The sequence below is a fragment of the Schistocerca americana genome, chromosome 1, assembly GCF_021461395.2.
Source record: "Schistocerca americana isolate TAMUIC-IGC-003095 chromosome 1, iqSchAmer2.1, whole genome shotgun sequence".
NCBI classification, from domain to species: Eukaryota; Metazoa; Arthropoda; class Insecta; order Orthoptera; family Acrididae; genus Schistocerca; species Schistocerca americana.
Genome location: NC_060119.1, coordinates 873,832,869 through 873,842,830, shown reverse-complemented (window position 1 = coordinate 873,842,830; position 9,962 = coordinate 873,832,869).

Genomic DNA, 9,962 nt, shown 5'->3' with positions numbered 1-9,962 from the left:
ATTTCGGAAAATATTAAATTTATCATTTACATTAATTATACTATACACTGGACTGCAAGAAATCTGTCACAAATGGTAATTAAATCAGAAAGAGTTTTAGTGTTTATATATCTAAATGGTTGATAGATCAGGGAACACTTGTTACATCAATTGCTGTTGACCTTAAGCAGTTAGGAATCATGATCAAGGCATTTAATGGCTCTGAGCACTATGGGACTTAACTTCTGAGGTCATCAGTCCCCGGCATTTAATGCCTGGGTTATACTTACACAGTTGATTCCATTCTTGTCAATGAAAATAATGCCTACACAACTTTTGCGATTTTCAAAAAATGGCTCTGAGCACTATGGGACTTAACTTCTGAGGTCATCAGTCCCCTAGAACTTAGAACTACTTAAACCTAACTAACCTAAGGACATCCCACACATCCAAGCCCGAGGCAGGATTCGAACCTGCAACTGTAGCAGTCGCGCAGTTCGAGACTGTAGCGTCTAAAACCGCTCGGCCACTCTGGCCGGCTTTGCGATTTTCTATAACTCTAGTGTTGCAAGAATTCATTTAATGTTATAGGCCAGTCTTATAGTTATCAGTTATACAATTAACATTAAAGTTCCCTGTAGCCAAAAAAATTCTGCTTTTGAAATAAAGTTTATCCAAAAAGATATAAATTATTCAGAAAAATACAAAACTTCCCTGCCAAAGCTCTGTAAATTGTAAGCGCTATAACAGACATATTCTTTCCACTAATTTCAATCCCAAGACCTCAAAATGTTGATCCCTATAGTAAATTTTTAAAATATAAATGTTTATAACTAATTATGTTACGAGTATACACGATAGTACCACCTTTCTCTCTATTAGTTCTGCAATAATAGCTGCATAAATCATACCCATCAAGTTGTAGTCACTCAGTTCCAACCGTCATGTGGTGCTCAGTAAGATTAACAAGATACATATCACATAGATTTACAGATAAAAATCTAATTTATTTTTATAGCTCTGATATTTTACTGAGAAATAATATGATTGTTACAGCTACCTTCATTGCCCTTACGTTGGCTTCTTTGTATTAGCACCATGTTTCACTGTTTCACTTAGAGCTGCGTTGTCTATATTGCGACCTATATTGAATCTGGAGGTTTGGCTACTTGATGTTGTTGTATTGTATTGTATTGCACGTTAACTGGACCTAAAAACGACGGAGAAACTCCATCCCCACCACAGTCGCAGTGGTCCACAACCCCACGATGACTACCTTAGTCCACTTCACCCCTCTGCTGCCCCACACCAGACCCAGGGTTATTGTGCGGTTCGGCCCCCAGTGGATCCCCCCAGGGAACGTCTCACACCAAACAAGTGTAACCCCTATGTTCGCGTGGTAGATTAATGGTGGTGTAAGGGTACGTGGAGAACTAGTTTGCGCAGCAATTGCCGACATAGTGGAACTGAGGTGGAATAAGGAGAACCAGCCTGCATTCTCTGAGGCAGATGGAAAACTGCCTAGAAACCATTCACAGACGGGCCAGTTCACTGGACCTTGACAAAAATCACTGCTTCTCTTTGACACTCATCTTGGTTTCATTAAAACTCATGGTGCAGGTTTTTCACTTGCACATGCGGGAGCAGAAATACTTTGCTCTTGAGGTCCTTTGGATGTCACTTTGTATAGATTCATGTTTTTGTAGATGATATTTTCGATGAAATTATTTCCCTATTATGAGATTTTGAAGAAGGCTGTACCATGCATCCAAGAAAGAAGCTGTTTTCTCTAGGTTTAACAGTGTTAGTCTGAGATGCATGTAGATGTATCCATTGTACTCATATTTGTTTCCCTGAGAGCTAGGTATGGAGCAGCTTCTTCAGCAAGTTATAAGTGTTTTTATCTCTTCACCATGTTTCCATGTGTTTACTGTTGTTGTTGCAATGTTTTTGCACAGGATGAACTTTCCTATTTCGTTCGGGTGTAGCCCATGATTAGTGTACTTACATCTTTACAAAAATAGATTGACATGAATTTCATTCACATTAGTTAACTTTGATGATATGTTCATTATATATCTATTCAACTTATCAGTTCCTTCCATGGTACAATAAGTCAGAGTATAATATCAGAATTGAGGAACTAGCAGCTATAAAGTATATTAATAGTTAAAGCAAACTTCATAATGTAAGTTTTTGATCAATTTTGTGTGACAAACTACTGAGAAGTTAAACAACATTTGTAAGTATTTATTTGTTAGTGGAAATTCAAACATACAAACATATCAAAAATTTTTGTAAAGAAATAAACAGAACATATTTACCTGATCCATTACAGTTTGCTTCTTATGTAACTAATAATGTCATAAACAACTGCATTTAACTTATGTCCTTATTCATTTACAGTGTTGGTGTCAGCTCTGATCTGTTATGTAAAACCCAAATAATTCTCTTTCAGATATCTGCCTGGGCTTGTGAAAATATACAAGTCATCACGGAAATTTTCAGACTGCCATGAAATCAAAGCACAATAATAAAATAAAAGTTAAGAAGTTTTAAAAGCACTGCATACAAAATAGGTTTATTTTCTGTTTTATCAGACGATGACACAGTCAAAACTTTTTTACTGAGAAGCCTTGAAAATGAAGTCATGTATTTCTTCAGTTGGTTCCCTAGCATCAATTTCAGTTCCTGTCTTACCCACAAGTGTCTAGACTCTAGATTTGATGCCACTAACAGACTTCACAAATGACTAGACTTTCTTCAGTTTAGGTGAATGATCACGTGACAATTAAATGTATGATGCCATTGATGTAACAAGCATAGTAACAAAAAACTCTTACAGCTCTGAGGTTATAATTTCCATGATATAGAATCAATATTTGCACTTTCCACTTAATTTAGCACGACTCAGAACAAAAGTCTACAAGCTATGGCTATGTAAAGGAGTAAATGGGGGGGGGGGGGAGGGGGAATGCAATTTCTTTCAATTTGTTTCCACCTCCATCCAAGAAAGTCACCGTTTCATTAAAAAAGTTTCCTTTTGTTTTTTATTTGTTATCAGAAGCTTATTTTTTCATTTGCATTGACTAACTCAGTTTTCTATGGCTTACTGGTTCCACCTGTTTCTTACAAGCTGTGTCAGATTTGTTGTTGAAAGCAAAACAATAGAGTGTGCACTAGGTTTGTCCAATGTTTTGGCTTACATGGGCCACAATGGAAGAAAACAAGTGTTTTTGGGCCATATACAATATACTTACTACTAACAATAACTGCCAAGAAAAGGAAAAAGGTTGGTTGGAGGTATATATTTAATACATTTAAGTACCTTAGAATTTATTAATTTATGATTATTTACTCTAAAAAAACGAGATTAATTGAATTTGACATTTTATATTTGAGATTTCATCAATAATTTTATATATAAGTAATTAAAAATTGTAGTATTAATGTGGCATTTAACATATGGTCTTCTACTATGACCTTTAAGAAGAAACTGAATGGTGTAAGGTACATTTGATTTACAGTACTTACAGAATTACAGTAGTGTTACAGACCTAACACGGGCAGTAATTGCAATTCACATGAAAATATCTAACTTCTACCAACTTTTAGCTATCAGAACCAAGGTGAAAAAGGTTCTTTATGACAATTTCCAGAAATAACACAGAATTTCTATGTATTTCCATAACTTCCTTATTCATCTCTAGATCCTTAGTTGTGCAGTTGTAACTCAAGTAGCCATAAGATAACAGACCAACACATCTGACAGATTGGCCAGTGATAAGAATGAGGCTTCAGGGCTTCAAGTGTAGCACAGATGGCAATGTTTTGAACACGTTGGACCAATGAGAGAATAGCAGCATGCTGTGGGAGTTTCAAATTGAAAATATTCAATTCATCATAAGTTTACAGAAAGGGAATTTTAAGGATTTTTTTTTTCTAACTTGGGCCACGCTAATACTTGCTTTGGGCCACATGCAGCCTGCAGGTCAGGAGTTGGACGCCTCTGGCCTACACCTTTTCCTGGCTGGAATTTAACTGCAGGCAGTCAAGCCACAAACTCATCCACTGCAAAAACCTTCAGCCAAGCAACTGAAAAGTATTGTATAAGAAGCAGACATTGTAATTTTCTACAATTCCTTGCTATTTTTAGAATTCTTAGTTTACATGCTATTTTAGTCTTCGAAAGTTAGCAGTTACGTAAAAAATATAATCACCCTTATTAAAATGTTGTTTGAAAGGGAGGGTAGGGAGGGAGCATTATCTCCATGACCTATCCCACTTGCATCTGTACTTCCAACTGATAGCAAGTGTACCAGGTAACCCAGGTAGTTACTTCAGTAATACTAAAGATAATAGCCATTCTCGTTACATCAATGATGACAAATTTAACTCTTGATATTATCTGACTTAGTGAATGAGTAATACTGCTGGAATTGCAAACAACACATAGGGTCATGCTTGTTACTCATGTTTGTAAAGAAGCAACAGAATTCTCCAAGAAGGGAGAGTTACCCCAAGTTTTGAGTAATTTTAACTTGGAAAAAGGGTCTGGTGCTGGAACTAATACTGCAAGCTGTATTGGTCTAAGTGGAAGGAAATTGAGAGAAGACAGGCTGCTACAGTTTTCTAAAGAACATGGCCTATTCATTTCTAAAACTTCTTCAAACTCCCTTGTAAGTAGCAGTATACATGGGCACCACCTACTGACAATCAAGCAAACATTATAAGTAGCCAGACTGATTTAATTTTGGTTAGACAATCCCTGGAGAAATACATGACATCCGTGAATACTACTATGACGCCAATATTAATGGTGATGATGTGTTTTAAAATGCTCCTATTTATAAAAGCTACAAGGAGAACAAATAATTGAAAACTGAAGTGGGAAATGCTCTTGCAGAAAAGATGAAAATAGCAGAAACAACTGAAGTAGCAGAATTAGAGTCAACCATGATAATTGTCAAAGATGATATGATTGAAATCCGGGGAATTTCTATTGTACATACCAACAACAAAAATGGCAGAATTGGATGAGGGATGAAATCAGGAACCTAAGAATGAAATAAGCAAAAGTTAAACATCTGTAAAATGCAGAGAAACTTGAGAAATGCATAAAAAAGTAAAAGAGTGTGGAGGTCTTAAGCAGATACTGTACAGCCAGACTCTGAGAAATTACAATGGCGCCCTTTTAGGCATAGAAGACGATCTCACAAGATGAAGAGAATACACTGAAAGTCTTTTCAAAGACAACAGCGATGTTCCTGTTTCATCAGATGAGAAATAAGTAAAACTTGCTCTGAAGTAAGAAAGAATAACATCACATCATGAAAATTTATTTATCTATTTATTTATTTCATCCAATGGTCTTCTCACAATGTCACAGGAGTTGTCTCAGTAATAAATACAAATCAATATCACGAAATATAGATATACATAGATTTAAGTATGTTCTATTACGATAGTACAGGTGATTACTTGATGAAGAAACCATCCATAATTTGACCGAACCGATATAGGAAAATTGCACAAAACACAAACTAGGGTGGCTGTGCAGAGTAGATCACATCCTCTCAGGCGTGAGGCTAGTGCCTTATAAGTTACACTGCTTCATTTGGTTGATCCCTATTATACACACATAAAGCTTCTGGTAACTAGTGACATAGAAACATTAGTCTGCTCTTCATCGGCCAGTGTGGCAGGGCGGTTCTAGGTGCTACAGTCTGGAATCGCGCGACCGCTACGGTCGCAGGTTCGAATTCTCTTCAGGAATGGATGGGTGTGATGTCCTTAGGTTAGTTAGGTTTAAGTAGTTCTAAGTTCTAGGGGACTGACGACTTTAGAACTTAAGTCCCATCGTTCTCAGAGCCATCTGAACCACTTTTTTGCTCTCCATCTCCACCCACAGTAAAGACACCAGCTGATGACTTCTGGGACATGAAGATGCCGCTGCACCCCTTGCAGTTGCTTAGGCCTCTTCAGACAACTCATTCCTGGGCCACCGATATTCAAGAATGCGCCATGTTTCCTTGTTGTTCTCCCACCCAATAATATGAGAAAGAACTGCATCAGTAACACATTACTATGATTCAAGAGAATAGTAAAGTCACAGGTCAAAACACCATTTATGTTAATGTTCTTAAAGTTATGAGAGAACTGGAATCTCCCAACCTCAACATTTTAACATTGTTATTCCATCAAACATGTACCTCATGAGTGATACTACATGATTGGTTGAAATCAATGTCCAAGCTAGTGCTAAGGAATTTTAACTCATTTGGGGGTGATGATTACCATATGATTAGTTTGATGTCTCACATACTCAATCTTTTTCTGCAAATCATTCACACCTTCAAACATAAGAAATGCAAATCTCTCCTAGATCAGAGACAGTTTTATTTCTGAAACAGTGTTGGCATTAGCAAACAAGTGATCTACATGTAATCACTAGCATTTACTGGAATGACATAGCAGATATCAAAATGATGAAAGAACTATAGAAATAACCTAATTCATGACAAGTGTTAGTCAAGATTGTCTTAGCTCTGTATTTGTTCAACATTTATTCTGAGATAATTTCTGAAGGAAGTACTGAGAGAAGATTGTGGAGGAATCACTACAAATGAGAAATTTATTAATAACATCAAGTATGATGACTGCAGTGTCAGCATTGCAAACAAGCTGCCAGCCTTTCACTGCACGTTGGACTACCTAGTTAAGCACAGTGAAGAGTTTGGCCTATCTAGCAACCCTTCCAAGACCACGGCCATGGTATTTTGGAAGAGGGAAATCCAAGCAAGTCTCATAATAAAAGGGATACAGTGGAATAAGCGCCCTCCTTCAAATACTTTGGCATCATTTTGGGACAGAAGTGTGATGGAAAGCGAGAGATAAAATCCGGAACTGACAAATCAGAAAATAATTCATAAACATATGAACAGTCTGCATGAGATCAGACCTCAGTTTGTAACTGACAACCACAATGACTTGGCAATACACATTCTTTGTTTTCTGTTATGGGGATGAAGTTGGACCTTGGACCCAAATACTGAGGAATGATACGAAACATTGAAATGCATTGCTATTGCTATCTCTTGCATATACTTTGGACATTGAAAATATCAAATGAAAAGCAAAAAAGCTACTACATATTATAAAACGACAGAAGACCCCATAGTTGGGCATGTTATAAGGGGCAAGTGATATTACAGCTTATTATTAAAGGAAAGATATATGCCTAAGATCCAATGGAAGATGGAGAAAGTCGAAGCTGAAAAACATTCGAAGATGGTACAGTTGTACACTGAAAGAAACTTCTTATGCTGCACTGTCAAATCAGAGCCAGATGGGCAACCAACATTTTGTATAACGTGGCATTCTAAAAAGAAGACATGCTCAATATTTCAATATGTTAATTAAAATCTTCTTTTAGTTTAAATGCAACAAAAAAGAAGATGTTAGCACATATGAGATTAACATGTGAAAGTTTTTTAGCATATGTAGTATGTGAATCAACTAAATATGAAGAAAAACCTTCTCTGAAAATATTATAATGTTGTCTATGTGAGAAAATAAATATACTAAGTTAAAAAAAATCGCTTGGGCATGATATCATCGGTTCACAACAGCACCTGTTGTTAGAAATGGAATAACGAATAAACAAAATAATTATCGTGTAAAAATATGAAGAAAGAGTTGGTTTGCACATAATAATCGTAAGAAAATAGGTCACAGAACAACAAACTGTCCATATAACATCCATAACAGCACTAAATGCAGCAAATGAAAAACTTAAGTGACAGTATATTATTCACTTCATGTATCATTCGTACATTTGGTGAAATCTACACTGATCATAGTGAATGGTATCATGAAAGTGATGGAATGAGGCATATCATTCCAGATACACTATAAGACAAAAGACGAATTTCCAGGAATCACAGCACCTGTCCTGAGGTGAACGTGACAGACTCCAGAAATGTTGTTAGAGAAGGCCCTACAAAGGTTGCAGGGACAAAGTAAAGAGAATATCATGATTGTGGTAGCACCTGAAACCTTATTTCAGTGAGGGCAGCGACGGTTTTCTGACTCATACACAAGGGCACTTTTCATGTCGTTACACACTTTCCAAACACTGTGAATATCCACAGTGTTTGCACCCTCCTTCCATAGAAACCACATTGTCCAGCACTGTCCTTGTTGATCACACAGCATGTAGTGGTAGTAGTAGTAGTAGTAGTAGTAGTAGCTTTACTCATCCATAGATCTCTTTTTACAAGGGTATAGGACATGTCAAAGTATTTACAAATTTAGATCAATTTAAAAAAAGCTAATTCGTATACACATACATTTACAGACTTCTAGTTACACACAATCATTAGTTTTACTATTGGTATATAACAATTTTTTTTAAAAAAATAACTTATTAAATAATGTAATGCCACGTTGTTCACTCATATCTCACTATCAGTCACTGCACACACTATGCACACATTGTTTCATAACACTTCACTCACTACACACATACATACACACACACACACACACGCACACACACACACACACACACACACACACACACACACACACACACACTGGTGATCTCTGGGCCATTTCCTGTACTGCAACCTCCCATTTGCTGTCCTGAGAAACTGAGTCAGGATCCCTCCATAACGAGAAAGACGTTGTGCTCAGAAAGAGGAAAAGGTGTTAGTATTGTGCTATCATAGCTTGGGGGTAAGTATTTCTAGAAAGGAAAAAAAGAAGGAAAAAACATAACGTGAAGGTGTTATGTGGAATGTTGGATATTTTATAATCATTATTATTATTATTTATTTGTATAACATTTTTTATCAAACCCCTACTCTGTTTTAGCTAAGTAATCCCCTACTCTGTTTTAGCTAAGTAATCCTTCAATGTGTAAAATGTATTGTATAATAGGTACTTTTTAGCTGCGTTTTTAAATAAGTGTATTTTGGCAAATTCCTTAATCTCTTTTGGCAATTTATTGTACAGTTTTATTCCTTGCTAGAAAATGCTGTTTTGAGTTTTATGTTCATTTTTTCTTGGTAAATGTAAGTTAAGTCTATCTCTTGTTGCATGGTCATGTACAGAGCAGTTTGTTCAGTAATTAGCAGTGTTATTTTTGATGTGTACAACTGACTCGTAAATGTATTCACATGGAGCAGTTAAAATCCCCAATCTTCTGAACAGATCTTTACAATGTTCTGAACAGACCTTTGGTCATGTTACGACAGCAGTTAGGAAATTGGGCTGTAGGATTCAGGGATTGCTCTTATAATGATTGTGCTGCCACATAAAGCTAGGCCAAAGCATTACATACTTGTAACTGTAATGATGAGTCAAATGGCGCACCATGAATAATCGGATAAAACGAAGTGTTAATCAATACGGAAGACCTCTCATACTTTCTCTCTATACTTGTTTTGATGTTACCAATAAAATGTATCAGAATCAAACCTGGAACGTGAGAGAGGTCTGTTCACAGCTGAGCAACAATGGCTGGTATGTAGTCAGCAAAGTAAGCACAGAGTGCACTAAGGTAAAGTCATGTGGAAGGGACTTAAACAACTGAATACTGCAGACTGCTCAAAATGGCAACAGCTGGGTGCTGAATGGCTGCCTCCTAGGGAGAGAATCAGTAGACTGTCCACTGAAACACTATTCACAATTGGCTAGCCAGCTGAGAGCAGTTGCCAACAGTGGCACACTCCGTTCATGGGTTTGTCTCTCTGAATGACTGAACCCCTCCATTGGATCAACAAACCTGGCTGCATGATACACCATCCTTCCAGCACTTGAGCACATGTGGAAAGAGACAATGGCTCGGCAGAGATGGAAAAGTGGTTCCAAATCCCAGGCGCCTGAAGCTGGGAAACTATTGACACACCTCTGACGCCATTTGCCTATCTGCAGGCGCCTAGAACTGCTTCGTAGCTTTTCTCTGTAAAGGCACGTTT